Consider the following 7,500-nt stretch of genomic DNA (forward strand, 5'->3'; position numbering starts at 1 on the left):
AGCCATCTCCCTCGCACACGTGGCTCCACTCACTCGCGGCCTTTCACTCACTCGTGCCATTTCCCTCACACAAACCATACTACTCACACACGCGGGGGCACTCATCCGCGGTGCCTCACTCATACACCGTGCCTCACTCCCACACGCGGGGGTACTCACCCGCGGTGCCCCATCCACACAGGCCGTTTCATCCACACACACGGCCTCACTCACACACGGTGCCTCATCCACACACGCGGGGGCACTCATCCGCGGTGCCTCACTCATACACCGTGCCTCACTCACACACGCGGGGGAACTCATCCGCGGTGCCTCATCCACACACGGCGTGCTGGGAAGCACGCCCTTCTGCACACTTACCACCACACCACTCACACACGGGGTCTTTGTCACCCACCCGGTCGCTCTCACACATGCCCTTGCACCCGCGCTATGCGTGCGTTGCAGCACGCATTTCGCCACACTCGTGAACACACACCTCGACACCACACACACCGGGACAACCACACTGGGGATTCGTGTTCCCACAAGGGTCTCCGGGGCCTCTATACCCCCCAAGCTCGGCGTGCACCTGTCCACAGCACCCGTCCCCTCGACCTCGCAAAGCACGACCGAACCCACCTGGTCGTGACTCGCCTCAAGGGGGCATACTCCCTCCCCTCGTTCCTGGAGGAGGCCATCCAGCTGCTCGTACTGGGTCCCTACACGCTCCGCGAGCTCACCCTCACTATCCTCCACTACCTCCGTGTGTGTGTGTACGTCTCTAGCCTTGTCATTATCATGCAGTCTCTCCTCTATTTTTTCTGTCTCCCGTGTCTCTATACATTTATAAGTTTCTGTTGTCCCCTCCTGTCTATTAGTCTCTGCTTCTTTCTGGCGTCTTTCCCTTATCTTTATGTAGGTCAACCTTGCTTTCTCTTTAAGTCGCTCCCATCCTTCCCTGTTTTTCACTCCTTGCTCTTTCACGATCTCCGCGTACCTCATCCTTGCTTTCCGTATTAATTGTTCTTTTCTCTCCCTCCCAATTACTTTCACCTCGTCTCTTGTCTCCTGAATTATTTTCTCCTTACCCGCCTCCACCGCTGGCCTGACAGCCGTTGCACTCCCTCCCAGCTCGTTCGCTCCCACACGTGGCATCGCCATTTTGAGCTCCACTGTCGTCGCCTCCATGCCCGCCTGCAGGCTTCGGCCTATTTTCTGCATCTCACCCCGCAGCTCTTTCGTTTCTTCCTTCATTTGCTGTGTATTCGCATCCATCTTTTCGTTCATGCTTTTTATTCCGTTTATAAATTCAGTTGTGTTTGCATCCATCTTTTCGATCATGCCTTTCATTTCGTTTTTCATATCCGCATTTATCTTCGCTGTCGTTTCCGCATCCATTTTTGCCAGCATGGCGCATAGCTGGGCCATGTCGGGCGCACTCGGGTGACCCGATTCGGCAAGAATCGGGGGGTTTTGGTGGAGAGGGGGAGGGGAGGTGTCATACACCGCGGCCGCCGCCGCACCTATTTCGGGCTCTGGGTTCAGTTGGACGAGTTCGTGTTCCTGCACAACCAACATTTCCTGCACGGGGATTTCATCCTGGACCATGGATTCTACACATTCTACATCCATTTCTAATACCCCCGGCTCCCGCTCGCCTTGAGACGCCATCTTGCTTCTCGTAAAGGGTTAATTTAGCTCGCTCGTAATTTGGAGGGAATCGGGGGTCGCTCCTCTCACCCCTGGACCGATTCCCGTGAATTTAGCTGGAGACAGGAGAGCCCGTTTTCCCGTTCTCCGATACCAGTGTCGCGAGGAGGGCGATGAGTTTATATCCCACTCCTGACACCAGTGTTGCGGATTCGCGCCCGCCGGCATACGAACGGCCACGTAACTCGAATCGCGGCACGTCGCCCACCGGACGGACAATCCCGTCGTGACCCTCTCGGACTAACGCCGGGAACTAGTCACGGGTGGGCCTTTCGGCCTCACCACGATCGTGCCAATCGGCCCCCCGCGTGGGATAGGGTTGCTCGCCAAATTCGACCTACCTAAGTACCCACACGGAGGGTAGACCGGGCGATCGCACCTCGCCGCAGGTCGACTTCGGACACGGGCCACTTTAAGCGACCCGTTCCGTACTATCGGGATAACCGAGCGGTGTTATCGTCGGCCTCGACGGTTCGATTATTTATCGGGCGTATTTGCCCACGACCAACCCTTTACGTGAAGTAAGATGGAGATTCAATAAAGGAAAAGACGAAGCGAAACGGGAAAACAGTTCAACATAAAGCACATTTATTTCGCGGCAAACGGAAAGCACACATATACAATTACACCAAAAGCAAATGTAAAAGAAGAAGAAGAAACACAATGCAATTTTGCACAAAAAGCAAATGTAAAAGCAAAACACAATGCAGATATACCACCGACTACCGAGCACACGGCAACACTTATACAGTTTTACTTCACAGACGGCGCCGACAACACATATACTCAAAGCAAAAGAAAAGGACCACCCTCAAGGATGATGGGGGCAGACGGGCCTGGGGCCGAGACCGCGTCGGGCCTACCCGTCTGGTGATGAGCCGCAAAATGGCGGTGGCGCCCCGACTCCGCGGGCCTCGCGGACAGTGTCTGGAATGGGGTGGGAACGGGGCCCCCTTCTCGCACTATCTCAGCGCGGGGGGAAACAGGAGGGGGTTGTTGATGCTCGGGGGAAGGAGGATATCTCCCTGGCTCGGGTCCCGCGACGAGCGTCTCCACCACGACCTCGGTCGCGTTGCCGGCCTCTCCTCTCCGCAGCTCCCCGACTCTGACACGAGCACCCCCTCCACTGCCTTCGCCGCCGCCACCTCTCCAACTCTCCACAGCTCCGTCCAACTACCTTCTCCGACTCCTCTCTTGACTGGCTCTTCCCAACTCAACTCCGAACTCCACTTAACTGACTACTACTACGAGCGAACGCGGCCCTTTATAGCCCCCGTGGCTTCGCTCCTTCACCTTCGACCCTTTACCTCTGGCTGGCTCTCCATTGGACAGAGGAAAAGTGGGCGTGAATGCTTTTTGATCCATGAATTTGCATATAGCGATATTACTCCGACGCACCTGTGGGCGGGGCCAAATCGCCCCATGCTCACTGATAGGACGGAACAGAAGTGGGCGTGAGTCGTTTTTGATCCGATTGCTTCGGAAAGGCTGGTGTTTTCGCACCCCTGCTCGGTGCGCGCCCTGCACGAGTCCAGTATCGGTGCCCACAAGCGGCGCGGGAATGACGGTGATGCGATGGTTGCGAGAGCGAGTTGTGACGGTAAAGGTCGTGGCTGTTGGCTTTGTTGTTGTTGTGAAGCGGCGTTGCGGCTGGTGGTTGTTGTGTGATGGTTGTTGAGACGTGGTTGGTGGTGGTAGTAATGGTAGTAATGGCGGCTGGTCCAAAATAAAGATAGGAAAAGAAAAACGGCTATCTAGAGGGGTCGCAGCCCGAATGAATGACATTTATTCCCTCTAAACAACGGGTTTGGGCCTAACTACACATATACTTACAGAGATATCTCACCTAAGGGACCTGAATGGTGGTTTGCGAATTTCGTCAACCACAACAATATATATATATATATATATATATATATATATATATATATATATATATATATATATATATATATATTTATTCATGAAAACGAACTCATCTCTCCTCTGTGTATGGAGGGAATGACCAATCAGCTCTCCCCGAATCGATTAACCCAGGTGGCTTGGATTGTATAAATAAATCGACTCCTCCCATTCTCTTCCAGCCGAAGAAGCTGCATAAAGCAACCATGAAAGGCTACCCAAAGTAAGTGCTTTGCTGTTTCAAAGCCACATCACAGTTCCTCCACAGCCATAAAGACATTCACAAATAGTACACACACCCTCAGCTGTAGGGCCGGTTTCATTGCTTGTTAGCGAATCAACAGCGACAGTGCAGACAGAAAGCTGTTGCTCTGTTCCTGTAAGTCGATGGCTTTATGCAGTCTGAGCAGCTATAATTGATATCCTTGCATGCTACAAATATTATAATCTTCATGGACTACTTCAGATGATGATGTCGTTTTATCTTGAACAAATGGAGTACCTGAATGTAAAGCTGACGGTTCTCTCCTTGCTTAGTTCATAACATGTCACACGCGTCACCATCAAGCATCAGAATGCCCCTCCCCTTTTAATGTTACTGGACAAGTCACTGTAAACTGATTGATGTATTTTCCGACATTTTGGTACACAGCAAATGCAGATATGTTAAAACACGACACCTGTAAGAAGATAATTCTGGTGGAAATTATTTTGACATTCACTCATTTCAGGTGATACGATCAGGTGATCGCGGAAAATCTGCACATCACATTTTAAACCGTGTCAGTACTCTGTGCGAATCAACATAGAACATTAACGTTTATTATTATTTTTTTAATCTGTGCATTTTTCTCCGTGCGTTTACTTTAACCCTTTGAACCCTCACGGCCGTTTTACCAGCCACGATTCAATCCTCCATACATCTGAGTGGCTGGATTTTTCTCGAGGGAGCCCATGATGGGGGATCGGAAAGTCCAGGGAGGTCAGGGTTCAATTCCGTACGGGTCAGGGTCAGGGTCAGGGGTCAGGGATGTTCGTACAATTCCAGCAAGGCACCATATGTTTCCTCAACCACATTGTGCCATTTCCGACAGCTCTGTCAAGCTGAAGAGTGCGTCCTGGCACCGAACAGAGTCCAACAAAAAGACAAAATACAAGTTTCACTTCACCGCCTCGTGGTCCAAAAATGTTCTCAATGTGAAGCACACTTTCCTCAAGTACCACTCAAGGCTGGGAGTGATGAAAAGAAGGACATGATGGAAAATGTGGACACACTCTGTTCCCACCAGTTCGTTGCAATTCCACCCCACATCTCGTGGTACGTACATGTGTTCTTGTCTGACCGCTTTCCCATTGTATCTGTGACCCCTTTCCCCCGGCTGTTGTTCTTCCATAAGTGTACTGGGATAAAATGTATTGTCAAAGTTAAATACACCGAGATTACCCCATTCACATGAAAATGCAAATAACAATGCACAACCTTGTGGTTCTCATTCTCTATTATATACAGTACATATACCAACTAAAGTACCCATGTTGCCCGGGGATATTAAATGAAACGTATATTTAAATATTTCCTGCATGACAAATTGAGGAACGTTGGCCGAATGGTTTCCTATGAATTACCAATCTTGTGGGTTGCAAAATGCATTTGGACCGGTTTCCCTTCTTTGAACTTATTTTTTATCAATGTTATTTTTAAGTACAACAAACCACGACAACCTCAACATACAATCTTCACAAAACGTATTACTCGATTGGTCCTGGGGAAAACCCAGACAGTGTATCAGAACATACTCGCTCGAAGCCTGAATACGGAGCTATTGTAGTGAACCTGTGCAAAGCAATCTTTCTGTACTGCCACATGTATAAGCACCATTGTAATTAAATTTGTGTTGTTGAGAAATCACCACAATCTCAACATACGATCTTCACAGCACATATTACTCAATCGCTCACAGAGAAAGAAAAAAACAGGCAGTGTAAGAGAACATACTTGCGCGAGGCCAATGGAGGTGTTATAATAAACCTGTGTAAAGCAATCTTTACCTCCATCGCCAAAGGTGAAGGAGGTCATGTTTTCACCGTGTTCTGTCTGTTTGTGTGCAGGATATCTCAAAAAGCTGTGCATGGATCCCAATGAAGTTTTGTGGATAGGTTGGGTATGTGACAAGGACGAACTGGTTAGATTTTGGTGAAGATCTGGATCTGGATCCGACGACTAGAATTTTAAAAGTGATTCTTCATCATTGAGAGATGGGGCAAAACCGATAGAGAGCACGATATCTCAAAATGTTGTGGACGGATTCGGATGAAACATGGTGGACAGGTTGGGTGTGTCACAAGGACGAAGTGATTTGATTTTGGTGAAGATCCGAATCTGGATCTGGATACGAGAATTAGCCCAAAACAATATAGTACTGTATAGCATGATATTTCAAGAATGTATTGGGCCTGATATGTTCTCGTGGATCAGGTATTGCGTGGCGGAGGTGTGCGCTCTCCTGAGTGCCCTTCTCGTTTTTATAGCAGGCACATGAGTAAACACAAACACAATCAAATTTGTGTTGTTGATAAGAAATCACGACAACCTCAACATACGATCTTCACAATACATATTAAGAAATCGCTCCCAAACCTGAAAGGTCCTTCCTCAAACTGTTGCCTCAAAGTTGGAAGCATAGAATCGTCTTGAATGTCATTGTATGCTGTTGCGTTCAGATTTCACTTCACTGGAACAAAGGAAGAGGCCGAGCCCGAACCATGATTACTCCTCTACCAAACATTAGAGTTGGCCCGATGCAATCGGGCAGGTGGCGTTCTTCAAACCGAGATTCATCCATCAGACTTCCAGATGGTGGTGCATGATTCATCACTCCATAGTCCAATGGTGGTGTGATTTTTCACCACTCCGGCTGACGCTTGGCATTCCAAATCGTGATCTGAGGCTTGTGTGCGGCTGCTCGGCCATGTAAACCCATTTCCTGAAGGTCTTCCTGAACAGTGCTTCTGCTGACGTTGCTTCCAGAGTCAGTTTGGAACTTGGTTGTGAGTATTGCAATCGGCGACAGATGATTTGTCCGCTCCGCGCTTCAGCACTCTGCAGTTCCGTTCTGTGAGCTTGTGTGGCCTACCATTTCGCGGCTGAGCTGTTGTTGCTCCGAGATGTTTCCACGTCACAATAACAGCACTTACAGTTGACTGGGGCAGCTCCAGCAGCGCAAAACTTTGACAAACTGACTTGATGGAAAGGTGGCATCCAATGACGGTGCCACGTTGAAAGTCACTGAGCTCTTGAACACGGTTTGCCAATGTTTGTCCATGGAGATTGCATGGCTGTGTGCTTGATTATATACACCTGTCAGCAATGGGTGTGGCTGAAATAGCTGAATCCTTTCAGCCATGTCATGTGGATATGTATAATGTGTCTGGCTCCAGTTTTGCTCGCTCTGCTCTTTCAGCCCTCAAATCCTTCCAGTTGCTCCCTCTTGGTTAAACCCACAAAATACACTCATCAGATTTCTCCATCTTTTCTCCCGTTTGTGGAAATTCCTTCCACATGGTTCAATCACGTTGCTCTCTCCAGGACTTCAAACAAGTGATGCCTCACTGTCATCTCACATTTCCACTGAAGATCCTTTCTCCGCTCTTTAACGCCACCAATGCAAACCCTTTTCCTTACAGGTTCCTGTGTTTCCTCTGCTTCTGCCTCTCTCGTCCTTTTCTTTTCCTTTTTTTGTATACCTTGTCGAGGCTCGTGTGAGAGCAAAACACAATGCACAACGAGGGGGGCATGAGATAAGAGGGGTGAGAGTGGGAAGGGCAAAACAGTGGGGAACAGATATCAGGAGATCTGTGGAAGGGAGAGGGCTGGGGCAGGGAACACAAGGGATACAAGATGGACAT

The sequence above is a fragment of the Eptatretus burgeri genome, chromosome 8 (genome assembly GCF_056783735.1).
Source record: "Eptatretus burgeri isolate ZD-2024b chromosome 8, Ebu_testis_v1, whole genome shotgun sequence".
Taxonomy (NCBI): Eukaryota; Metazoa; Chordata; class Myxini; order Myxiniformes; family Myxinidae; genus Eptatretus; species Eptatretus burgeri.